The sequence below is a fragment of the Siphateles boraxobius genome, unplaced genomic scaffold (assembly GCF_051911475.1).
Source record: "Siphateles boraxobius isolate OS27281-9 unplaced genomic scaffold, OSU_SipBor_1 30, whole genome shotgun sequence".
In the NCBI taxonomy this organism is placed as follows: Eukaryota; Metazoa; Chordata; class Actinopteri; order Cypriniformes; family Leuciscidae; genus Siphateles; species Siphateles boraxobius.
The window spans coordinates 7869407-7883196 of NW_027508920.1; the positions used below are offsets into that span (position 1 = coordinate 7869407).

The following is a 13790-nucleotide window of genomic DNA, read 5'->3' on the forward strand; positions in this document are numbered from 1 at the left end:
GTGCTTCAGTTACCGATCACGATGATGATAGCACGCACGCAGCTCATAGCCTCAAAACCAAGAAGCAGCATCTCATTCCCCTTCTCAGGGATACGGGTTGCATATCAACAAGCGACATTTCTCATTTACACCAAAAATACTGCCACTATACTAAGCGCATTGCAAATCTAATAGTTTTTTTTTTTATTGTTTTGGAATCTTGTATAGTAAAAACTGTTTTTATGAATTACATAAATTAGTACATGGATGAAAATGTTTTGTTACAGTGTTTGCACACTAACCCAGTTACTGGCCTTTAAGACACAAAGAATTACACTACATGCTCACATATGAATAACTGAGCAATAGACTGTGATCTGAGGGGCCATTACCTGTTGAGTAGTTATTAAAAATAGATGGGTTTGTGCTGGAAACATTAAATGTGGCCTGTAAGTAAGGTGCACTTAGGCATAAGATGAGAGGTCTGACGCATTGCCATCAGGCTGTATGAATGAATGCAAGATATTGTATTTCTGCAGCTCTGGGTTTTCTGTTGGCACGAGATGCGAATAAACAGAAAACTGCAGTGGGTGTTTGAGTCTCTCTCTCTCTCTCTCTCTCTCTCTCTCTCTCTCTCTCTCTCTCTCTCTCTCTCGCTCTCTCTCTCTCTCTCTCTCTCTCTCTCTCTCTCTCTCTCTCTCTCTCTCGCTCTCTCACTCTCTCTCTCTCCATTCACCTCTGTCTATGCCTGTCTCCCTCGTTAGGTAAAACAGATGGTGCTAAATTCAAATAACAACACACTCCTGTATGTTCTCCTTAGTCACAATTTCATAAAATGTCATTTACATATTAATCATAGTGTAAACAAGCTGGTGTCAAAACGAATTAATTTATACCAAAAATTGAGCAGGTTTCCTCATCTGTCGCCTGCACTTTAACCATGGAAAGTTATGAAATGCTTTGCTGGTTGACCATGCAGCATATTTTTCACAGTCCGAACCACTTATTATTTGGTTATCAATGATATCATCACATGAACAGTTAGTACTATTTCACAAGCCCTTGAAATGAATACAAGTAATACATTAGAGCAGGGTTTTTCAACCTTTTGCCTACTGTGACCCTCTTTTTTTTGTGTATGCCAGTAATACAACGCACTAAGGTAGGAAACAAATCAATAGCCTAACTGAAATTCCTCTTTAGACCTAGGCTACACCGTAGGCCCATATGCTTCTTATAATTAATGTCACTAAAACACACAAATATTTTCAATAATTAGGCAGACTATGAAGCAAACAGATTTTTTTTACTCACGTTAATGTGACACTTGAGACTGCTGCTCTGAAATGATCATATCCATATCCCTTCTTTTTGTTTTTCGTGGCTGTGTACAGTATAATAAGGTCTAGCATAGCAATAGGGCTAGTGTGTGTAACATAACATTACGTAAAGAGAGGACCTTGTCCAATAAGAGCCGTTTGAGGCAATAATACATTATTGTGTTAGGACAGTTGAAAAGCAGCGTTTTTAAAAAAGTTACGGCAATAATGATTCAGCGTATGACATTTGAAAATACGATTCGTTGGAGGACTGGCTAAGTTTACATGCACAACTTTTGTTTCAATTGGACTGAATTCATTCCGATTGATGAATCTGAATGTAGTGTTTACATGAACGCTAAACGTGATCGGGTTCATGTGTCCGATTATGTCACAAGCTTCAAATGGGAATAGATATTTTGACATGCGCACACTGCACGAATATACAGAGTTTCCCGCTCTTTGCGCAAACTAACTATTCCCTTACATTGTTTCTTTATTTGTTTTATACAGCAGACTTAATATTTATCCATTTCTGGTCATAATTTGGAGACAATGAGCATATGAACCGTTGTGCCGTGCTGCTTATATTTATCACGCAGTAAAAATGCCCAAAACCAGTCGTCTGTGGATGAGAGTCTGAAACAAGGACTGGTGGGGAGGCGTTGTCCTGCTCCACTTCACTGAGTGAGTGAAAGGAGAATTATAGAATGACAGGACACTCATTTAAATGACACTTTATTCAACAGGAAGAACAGCTCGTTCAGCGTGTCATACATCATTATGCTATGAGCAGTCCTTTCAGTTTTTGTTTTCAATACGATCAAGTGTTTACATGTCCTCTCGATTGGATTAGAAAAGGAATAAACCACCCCTTTCAATCCGATTGAAATTTCATTCACATCGAGCTCATTAGGATCGATTAAGGTGTTTACATGAAGGCTTTTCAGTCCTATTGAGCTGTCAATGCGTTTACTAACAAATTATTTGGTTGCAGGTAAACGTAGCCTGTTTTAATGAGCCTTTTGTGAAGCGCACTTATTGGCTGTGCCGGTGTAACACCGAGCACACAGAGAAAGTCTTGCGACCCCCTATAGATTGATCTGCAACCCACTGGTTGAGAAACACTGCATTAAAGAAAATAAACTGTTGTGCCGTCTTTCCTGGCAACGGTGTTCATTAAGCTAACAAAGCAGAGGAGATAATCTTTGCAATCACTTTTTCTCTTTTTCTCAACATTATTACCACTATTTGAAACTTTTCAGAAGGCTATAAACTCTGGCACAATCACTTTGCAGGACTTTGCAGCACAATCCTGGTGTCATTACTAGGGGTGCGCCGATCCGATACTCAGTATCGGTATTGCTCCGATACTAGCAATATTTGCCGGATCGGGTATCGCCAGACGAGACCTTCCAAATCTGATCCGATATTGTATAGCCTAAGTATGTTATTGTTATACAACACAAAAGGCACAAAAACATTATAAAGCACTATAATATTTTCGTGTACTGTATTCCAAGATTTCTGAAGCCATTACATATAGTTTAATGTGAGGTACAGATTTAAATCGTTAAATTAATCTCACACATAAGTGCTTCCATCCGCGGCGGCTGTCAGTCATTCTCAGCACTCAAACAGCGCGTCGCGCTCGGGTAAAACAGTCAACACGATGAAACTCTCTCCAAGATAAGTCAATGTTCCTATTATTATACTGTAGATATGTAGATAACGGTCTATGGTTTGCATAAAAGGACTTTAACGTGCTGGAGTTTCACATGTTACTTTCTACCGGGTGTCTGTTAGATCACAACACAACTCTTCAGTGATCACAACACTGGAGTAGAGAGCGATATAATTGCTCTTCACACGCACATTAACTGAAATGTAAAACTGTTAAAAGGCCCAAACTAATGAATAAATAAAGAAATATATGTATATCTTACTTTTGTGCTTTGAACTTTTCAATGCGACGCGCTGCGCGCCGTGACTCCATGTTGCCTCGAGCGCATCATTCTGCACGGGATGCGCATAAGGTTTCGTGCAGCTCTGAATTGGAGCCTTTCATATTACAATACTTTTGCGCAATGGCAGTTTATTGATAGCCTTAGTTGTTCTGTCCAATCTATGTATCATATGTTGCTGCTTCATTAAAAAGTTGCGCTTAAAATTTTAAAATAAATGTATTTTAATTATATAGTATATATTTTGTCTTTATTGTTTAACAAAGTAAGGAAAATAATGTTTAAGTCAAGCTTTGATGCCTTTAACAAAAGAATAATCCCAGTCTTTTCCCCACAGTGAGGCATACAGATACAGTTTATTAGGTAATTTGGCACAGTTTTTTTAATTATTATTTTAGTATTGGACCGGATCGGTATCGACCAATACTGAGTCCCAGGTGTCGGAATCGGTATCGGAGGCAAAAAAAGCGGATCGTGCCACCCCTAGTCATTACATTTACCTGTTTATGCAACTTACCACTGGATATAAAAATAATAGAAAATTCAAGTCAAGTCAAATTTATTTATATAGCACTTTTTACAATAAAGATTGTTTCAAATCAGGAAAATAATGCAAAAGATGTTTGTTTCCTGAAGAGAATAGTGTCACAGTCCAGCTTAAGTATGTTCAGTGATGTTTAATTTTTGTTTTAAAAAGTTATTAATTTAGTTAATTTACATATAGCCGCTATAGGTCGCAGGTATGCATTGATTATATGCATTATAGGTATGCATTATTCTTGTATGTCAATGCAGGAAGATCAATATTATTGTTGAATATTAAATTAAATGTAAAACTTAATGTCCCCAACTAAGCAAGTTGCAGTTTGTTGCAGTGCTCCAAAATAAGGACCACACTCTGAGCTTATTTGAACTAAGGCCTCAGTTTTATTATTTATGTTAAAAATTAAAAAAATAATTGTTAATAATTCAAGCAATTTATATAATTGATTGTAAAACAATTATAATAATAATGCTAAAAAAAGATAAGTTAAGACATCAAATCTGAAAAGAGTCTATTTCGCCTGAGTTCTAAATTATTTAAGCAGTCGAGAAATGTATCTTTGTGAATGCAGTTCTATAATATATATATATATATATTTTTTTTTTTTTTGTTGTAAAAATCATTGTCCAACACTGCTAATTATTTTTCTCTGCATTCTTAAAATTATTTGTTGATTTTGATGTCAGAATGCATTGTTTTTTTCCCGTATGTAAAATGATCAGTTGATTGTTGCCACTGTTTCCTTTAGTGTTGAGGTATGTGTATGGCAGTCATCATGCAATGACTCTTTCTGATGTTGTCATTAGTCAGTGCCAAAATATATTTGTAGACTTTAAATTTACCATTATTGTAACAATTGTCTTTTCTAATTGTCTTTTATCATAACTTATCAGTAAGTTGAGCAAAAATGCATGGTAATTTATTGGTAAAAAGCTGAATCCTGTGTTAATGATTTAAACAATGAACACATAAACAAAACTTGCATCTATCATTAACATTAATGCATTTACATTTAAATACAGCTGACTCTGAATCTACTAATAGAAAAAAAATCAATATTCACCAAAATTCAAATATACAAATACCAATATTCACTTAAATATAGACTACATGGTATTTGAAATCATTAGAACGTTTTACATTAAGTATAAACAATTAATTGATTGTTAATTAAAATGACTGATTATGAAAAGAAAAATTAGACTTCCCTAAAATTTTAATTTACAAGCTTTTGGAGAGTATTATTTCCTGTACATCTGTCCAAATGTAACTTTATGGAAATTATTTAAATTCTCTGAAAGGTGGTAGACCACAGCTTTATAGGTTCATGACTAACCCACTGCTGAAGGTTCATGACTACATCTCTCTAATTGCGTCCCATTACCCTGCAGGCAGACGGGTTCTGGAGGACACTATAATGACCTCACATTTCAACTTTTGGCAGGAAATAGTCATGACTTATTATTGTGCTCTTAAAAAAGAGCACAATAATTACCCAAACAAAAGGCATGTGACGATAATGTACAGAACAACAGCATATGTATAAATATATATATGCCTTCGGTAAAACAGCACTTATGAAGAGCTAGTTTAATTAGACACACAGAATAATACTAACAAGCAAATGGTGGAAGTGGAGAGGCAGAGGAAGAGGGTCCACCGCGGGCAGTGCTGGGGGAAATGGAGATGAAACTTCTCTTTAATATATTTTACTAAATTCTGCTGATCAGCAAGTTTAGGTGGGACCAAATGCATGTTAAAGTGCAAAGTTTTCTTTCTTTTTTTTAACACATAAAAAAGAATTGGAAATGAATGGCCCACTGTACATTTTAATGCAGCAACACACAACCCAGCATACAAATAATGAGAAAAAAAGAAGATGACACAAATAGTTAATAATACATATTTCTGGAAAGCTATGTCCTGTCACATGACATAGCTGTATAACAGATTAGACAGCTTAAATCATTATTAAAGTGATTTAATAACTCTTAAATCATTCCTCATAAAATTGAATTCGATTTATGAATAAATTATAATTATACTCACACACTTAATCTCACACTGTTTCAGAGAACTATCCAGTGCCCAAAATAACTGTTTATATTGGCAGGGCATTTTAGATTATTTACTGATTCATATTTAAGTTGTATAATAATTATATTATAACTTTATAATAAATGTATAATACTATTTTTGTTGTCCTTTTGACAAATTTTGCGGTTCCCCACTAACAGTGCAGATAATTGCACTTATTCCATCAAATGTATTCACTTCTCAAAAAAAAAAGAAAAGATAAAAAAAGGCAATTCAATGTTTTCTAACTATGATGACTATAAATATTAAAATAATTAATCAGACCCCAAAATATTTTTTATACTCTGGGTGTGGTTAAATTGAAATAGCATTTTAGCACTTTGAAATAATTGTGTTATAGATTGAGGATTGATATCATAAATTCAAAGAACAGATACGCCCTAAAACCTTAAATTCCCTGAGGTTAAAGCTAGAACGAATGGCTTCAAGCTAAAATGACACCCTCTCTATTACACCGCTAAAGCCACAATTTCAAATTCAGTGTACTTTGCTGTTTTAAAGAAAAGTATTTTTACACTCCCTCCCTTGAGTCCAGTTACCTTTAAGGAAAAAGGAAGTAAGGCTGTGCTACAAACATACACACACACACACACACACAGAGAGAGAGAGAGATCACACACACACACACACACAGATAGAGATCAGAAGCTCAAGATCAGAGCCGGTGAGCTAAAATAGACTCGGTAAAGACGGTATTCAATGCATCGTACTGTACTCTGGCCTGACTGTACATAGATATCCATATTTTTAACCTTAAAGCCCAAATACAGCGTCTGCTGCCTGCACATCTAAATATAGGCCGTCAGCCTCCGTCTCTAGTTTCCTTCGCCTGGAGCAGGTGGCTGGAAGATCTGGCGGACACAGCAAGTCTGGGTCGTCCTGTCCTGCTGGAACACAGATAGACCCCGGACCAGCATTGAAGTGGATGGGTTTTAAATTAATTTATCGCTTCAATAGTCTCTAACAGATATATTATAGGAACATCTAAAGAAAGTACAAAACATAATAATTCTAAGAGTTTAACATCTGTGCCAACTTTAAGCAATTTATGTCAATTATGTGATCTGTTACAGTAGCATTTTGGGTGGTACTTTACAGTCTTATTATTATTTTTATTTTTTTAAGTGCATGGACACTGCACAAAGTGACTTTCCATCTCTCCAGCAAAAAACGTGTCATCAAGTCTTTTTGTACAACGCTATTCATTACTCATTGTTTCATTGCAGCTTTACAGAAAGTCATATTGTTATGCCAATAATGCCACGGTGCTTTACCATAAAGAACGTTTTAAGGCTGGGCATTGTAAGAAGTACATCAATATTTATGCCACAGTGTTAGGATGTGCTCTTATGTTCAACAACAGTAAGATAAAGTGCAACTGATGGAACAACAGAACACAGATGTCTTGAGTCACAAGTTTCTAACACATACAGTAGGTCAAATCATGATATGCCGAAAAAACGTCTCAGGTTACAACTGTAACCCTGTGTCCCTGAAGAGGGAACAAGATGCTGCGTCGAGACGCTGTGGGAACGCCCCTGCGTGATTGCGTCATGAAGCACCTATGAAATCAGTCCAATGGCGTGACGGAACGTCACGTGACGTCATAGACCAGGAAGGTATAAAGCACCCCTGAAAACAGACCACGCAAGCTTCTGAAAAGCCGAAGCAAGTCGATCATAGGCATGCAGGGAGTATGGCAGGCCGACGCAAGGTCTCGTTCTCTCTTCAGGGAGCCAGGGTTACAGTCGTAACCTGAGACGTTCCCTTTCAAGGGAACTCGAGCGCGCTGAGACACTGTGGGAACACTATACCCACGACACCATAGTAACAAGTGGCTGTCCGAGTGAAATCTCTGCGCACACCAAGACGAAAGCACCTGTGCCCCTGGAGTGGAGCCGAAGTCAAGGCCAAAAACCTCTCTATTGTGTGCGGCGAGGCAACCTCCTGCCACATCACAAACATATTGGAGGGAAACTCCTGACAGAAGCAGCCATACTCCTAGTATCTTGGTCTGATGCCTCACAGTGCAACGAAGGAAACGTTACTAGAGGGTCTTTCCAAGGATACACCACTTAAAGGAACGTGGTAAGCAGCTAAGGCTGTCATGTACAGCTTTAGTGTGGAGGGGGATAGGCCTGCAGAGAAATGCTCCTGCAGGGACTCCAGCACTGCAACCACAGGGCAGATAACAGGGTCCAGCTGGTGGTCTCTGCACCAGGAAGTGAACAAAATCCACTTCAAGGTCTAGAGTTTTCTCGTGGAGGGAGCTCTGGAGTGGAGGATGGTCTCAACAACCTCAGTTTCCACAATTTGTAGTGTTATGTGACCTCAGACCCCCCTGATGGTTGATGTAAGAGACCAACGATGTGTTCTCCATGCAGACAAGCACATGATGGCCCCTCAGATCTGGTAGGAAGTGTTTGAGAGCTCAAAACACCACCATAATTTCTAGATGATTCATGTGCTAAGACAGTAGATGGTCCTGCCACAGACCTTGCGCCGAGGCCACTCATGATCGCCCCCCAACCTGTGAAGGAAGCATCTGTCGTTAGCATTACGCGATCATGCGAAAAAGATTTCCCCTCGGAGAAAACCCCTTGGTTCTGCTCCACCACTGCAGGGATCTAATGTACAGGAGGCCAAAAGTTATTACGTTGTATGCAGCTGCTATGAGACCCAACAGTCAGTGATTGGCCTAGATTTACCTAGGCCTAAAGGGAAGAACCCGATATTGGTAAACTTCGCCCCCGAAAGCGAAACTCAGGGACTTCCTGTGATGAGGACGGGTGGCTACATGGAAGGACGCGTCCATCAATCTATCGTGACAAAGCAGTCCTCGGACTGAATCTGTGACACAATCTGTTTGAATGTAAGCCTCCATCGTTCTTTGGAACAATGAAGTAACAGCTGTAAACCCCTGACAACCTACTGGGAGGAGGAACCCTTTCTATAGCCTCCTTTCGCAGAAGAGTCTGTATTTCTTGCTTCATAACCAGAGCCTGCTCGGGGTCCACCACCGTAGGGGAGAACCCTAGAAATCTGGGCGGAAGAACCAAACTGAATAATGAAACCATTTCTATAGTGAGCAGGGCTCCAGACTAACATTTTAGGGCAGCAGCACCGGAGCCACTGAGTTTTACAAAAAAAGATCTGGTAGCACTGGGGCTGCCAATAAAGCACTAAGCTTAATTGAGGGTGTAGATGAAATTAACTTTACTCATTATCATTCATAATGTCTTATTATAATTAATAATTATAAGCAAAACGAGCGAAAAAATTTATATCAGAGCGTGAAAATAGCCAATAAGCATCCTACTGTTTACAATGGTAATTCTTTTTTTTTATTTTTAAATATGAGTTTTCCTACATCTTAACATTTTTAGTTTTAGGACAATCTTTAAAGGATGACCAAAAAATGTGTTGGTCATCACATTAAAAATTATATTTAGTCATCACATTAAAAATAATATTTATATATGATATTATAGTTTTGAAGTGCTGGAAAAAGATGTGTAGTACTTGTAACCATTTGACTATTTTTGTCACAATACCATAGTTAGAGTTACAACATTAGCCATGGTGAATGTTGCTTTGTGGACTTGTGATTTGTGGACTGAAAGCCTTCTATAAGTGTTTCTCCTGGTTTCCACGTCAGCGCTGTTTGATCTGATATCTATTGTTTATAACAGAGTTCTCTGCGCCAAATTGGAATGTTCCTAACTGGATCTTGCAGCGATGATGTTATTAATTCTGATGTGAATTCAATGGATTTCTTCACTGGATCTCCAGAGTCTGGATCTCCTAGTAACAGTGTCGCGTGATCAAGATTGGCCTGCGACTGGCAAGTTCGGAGTGCTGCGCTGTCTATTATTGGTCCGAATTAAAAAAACGGTTCATGAAGCATAAATGAGTAGCGTATTTTCATTCTGCTTACATTTGTGCAACGATGTGGTCAGGCCAGCGCGACCAAAATTAATATTTGGTCTCACCGGCAGGAAAAATGGTTGCAAAATGCAGACAAATCGCAGTCTGGAGCCCTGTGAAGTGTTATCCATCCTTCAGATATGCAGACCCATATTCTACGCGCTGCCTCGGCAAACGCGTGATTTAAGCCATTAAATTCTTTTGTAGAGATGCAGACCCATAATCTACGCGCTGCCTCGGTAAAAGCGAGATATGAGCCAATAGATTCTTATTGCAGACCCCGTAATATACGTGCTACCCCAGCACACGCGAGATCCGAGATCGAGTCACAGAATCTTTATTGCAGACCCGTAATCTACGTGCTGCCCTTGGCAAACGCGAGATCTGAGCCAAATAATCTTTATTGATTTTCTTCCCTCGAGAAGAAAGCCAACAGGAGCAGAGCTAAAAACTCTCGACAGTGCATATGTTACACGTCGGGAATTTCTGAATGAACACCGTCAGCCCCGTTTTACCAGAACTGACTGTGCATGCTCCACTCCCAAACAAACAACACATCAATCGTGTGTCCCCACTCGTAATAAAGAGAAGGCACGTACGAACACACAATCCAAATGTGTTTGCTGGCCATTATACTCCTGTCTAGATTATATATATATATATAATCACGCCATTGGACTGATTTCATAGGTGCTTCATGACGCAATCACATAGGCTCCCACCAATAGTATCAGCATCTCGACGCAGCTCGAGTTACCTTGAAAGGGAACAGCATGTGTACATTCATATTATTTTGAACAATCCAATAAATTAAGATGCAAGCCATATAAATAAGCACAAACCATAAAACATTTCTGAAACACAGGTATATCTCAGGTGTTTCTATGACAAACCAAAGTAAAGCAAACTGTGCAAGAGGAACTGACTGCAGCATGTTTGCAATTCTAGTTTTAGTTTTCATAAATTCAAAACATGAGGCATGTATTGCATTATAATATTTTTTTGCCATGTGTATCGTATTGAGAGGTAGTTGGTTATACCCAGCCTTCCATCAGATACAGGAACAGGTAGATTTCATATAGTGCCCCAAGTATAAGGAATTATTAGAGCTGTTATGCTAAAAGAGAAGGGTGTTGCAGAAATAAAGAAGTGTGGTGGGTGTGATACATGGTGTTTTTGGCACCAGAGTTAGTATGTGACACTCCATCAGCAAGACTGACCAGATCAGTGAAAGAAAAGTTTAAACCGCCAGTCACATCTCACTTCACCCTCCTTATGGCCGATGTCGTGCATGCAAGTGTGTGTGTTCACACTGTCCTCCCAGGGATTCGCTTGTTTTCTCCTATCTCAGCAGTTATGGTGTCCTTTTGTCCCCCCACTAGTGTCTGAACTATTGCCATGTGCGATGGAGGAGTCAGGGCAGCCCATTAGGCGAACTTTCTTCAACACATGCACCAAAGTGTGTCTATTTTTGTAGGTTAACTGAAGATTTTTTCATCTAAAAAATGTGTGTATGCTTTTTTTTTTGTAGATCTGTTGTTTATTAAAGCCAACATAAATAAAACAATTGACTACACTTTTAAAATTAAAGGTTCCAAAAGGGGGGTTATTAACGATTGAGCGTTTTCCAAAACCATAGTTCCGACGAACATAAGTAAATAGCAATGAAAATAGCATTGCAAATTTGTGTTTCTTAAATTACAACTCTCGAGAAACAGTTTTACCTAGCTAGTTAGCTTCTACACCGATACATTTTACTATGGTGGTTGAGTAGCAAGTTACATCGTTGTACAGGAAACACACTCCAGATTGGGACTTCAACAACATTCTCATCAACGAATCATTGCTCTCTGATTTTAAGATTAGGTTTCGGTTGTTTTGTTAATCGTATTATTTGAATGGACACGTCATACTCTTACAACAAAATTACACTCACTGAATGACACCCACAATCGCAATGGAAAGCCAGGTCATGTGACAAAAAGTTTCCCTGCTAATTTAAAGACAAGCATTCTCCATTCTTACTAACACTAAGCCTACATAGAAAGGCTACTCAATGTTCACTTGTATTTCCTCATATACATGGATAAAGGCCCTTTACGCAAACAACATACAATGCCAATCCCAGTCCAAGACTGTGTCCAAATCCTGTAATATGCTGCTTTTTGGGCAGTTTAACAAGGCAGGAAGACAGGTCCAAAACCAATGTTTGTGTAACATCCTCTCTACTAAGATGCCTTCATCATTTTTGTTTCTGAAGACATGGTAACCCACACTCCTGTGTGTGCAATAACAGAGCAGGTTTATGCAAGACACCTATCATCATGTTTTTTTTTTCATTCCTGTGTTTCCTATGTCCTGTCATTTCTGAGTGTTTATCTAGCAAATTTCCTCGCCCGCCTCTAAAGGGCAACTAATTCACAGTTGCTTCAATGGCTGTTGGAAACAACAGCACTTAAAGCACTTCATTCAATGCTGATTTGTCCTTGTCATCTCCGACAGGTCTGTCTCATTTTTCCCTGGTGGAGTTAAGTGAGGCTGGAGCCTAGCCAGCCCTGATCCTGTGCTCTACTTAAAGAAACTGGGGATGGGAACACAGAGCATTATGGGAAGGACGACATGACATTAACATCTCATCCTCATTATACAGATTAGTATGAGAGAGATAGAGAAACAGGAACATGCTAAATGGACATTGGATTTGAAGTGCAGGGAAACTAAGGGTAAACCTTCATCAGAACTGACAAAGATTCGAGAATAACTGGGTAAACTCTTTACCTAGTTAATCATTCAATAGTGCAGAGTGAAAGTTTTTTTTATTTTTTGGATGTCAAATACTTTCTTTTATCTCATCTTAATTTGCACATACAAACAACTATAAGTAAACAATTTGTAGGTTAATTTCCCTGAGAGTGGAAACTATGTGATTGTGTGCAAATGGATCTGTGGCATTTATTTGAACATCCAGACCATTTCAAAAAGAAAACTGTTTCAACCATTCATTTGAGATGGGGGCAGAACTGCATTTTTGTCTAACCAATGGCAGAATCGGGAGTGTTTGGGAAACACGTTTGAAACAATCGTAATTCCATTTGGTTACTTAGTCGACATGAAGTTGTGATGTAGTCTTTTCTTCACTATTGTGACGTATATCCGAGTGAAATGATAAGATAAAATAAAAGACCAAGATAAAATATGCATGCAGGACAGGGCTTGATTTTGTTAATTGGGAATTGATTGGATCGATGGATTGATTTCATGTGATTGACAGGTTGTCCCGCTTTGCAGTAAACACGTCATCAGAATTCACTATTTTAATTTCATGGTGACTTTAATGACACTAAAATTACTGTTTAAGGGCAAAGCGACAGCAAAAGCAGAATCAATTCTAATGTTCAATAACTATAATATGAGTAATAATACGCTAGTCTCTGATATCATCCACAATATCTGACGTCCGCAAAGTTATGTAGTTAATGAACTGAACTACTGTATACATTTTTAGTGGTTTGAATCAACTAGGTTCAATATTCTAGAATTCATAATGGCTGATTTATTTATTTATTTATGTGTGGGACCTTTTTGATATTTTTATTGAAAATAAAATATTGATTTTATTATTTGTATTAATAAAAAAGGAAACAGGGAATGCTGCATATATATCCATAAACATAAGCACCACTGTGCACCACGTTGTGTGTTTATCTATAGTCAATTTTAAAGCAGTTTTGAATATGACTCATTTATTCAGATTTAACCACGTCATAAATCTATCCATTTTATACAACTTTTTATATCTGCATTTAAACCCAAAACATAGGACACAAGATCTTTGACTTTTTACCTTGTTCTAAAAGGCACAACGCCTTTGAATAAATCACGGTTGGTTTGGCTGCGGTGGACATGGAGAACTTTGGTCACTAAAAGCCCTTTTATATGTGCCACACAAACACCTTAATC

The 13790-nt window shown here is 38.1% G+C and overlaps 1 protein-coding gene across 1 annotated transcript in view; it reads right to left on the reverse strand.

The window, feature by feature from the left end:
• mafa (MAF bZIP transcription factor a) overlaps nucleotides 1-13790 on the reverse strand; it is a 186081-nt gene that overhangs the window by 163900 nt on the left and 8391 nt on the right. The gene's annotated exons all lie outside the window — the stretch shown is intronic.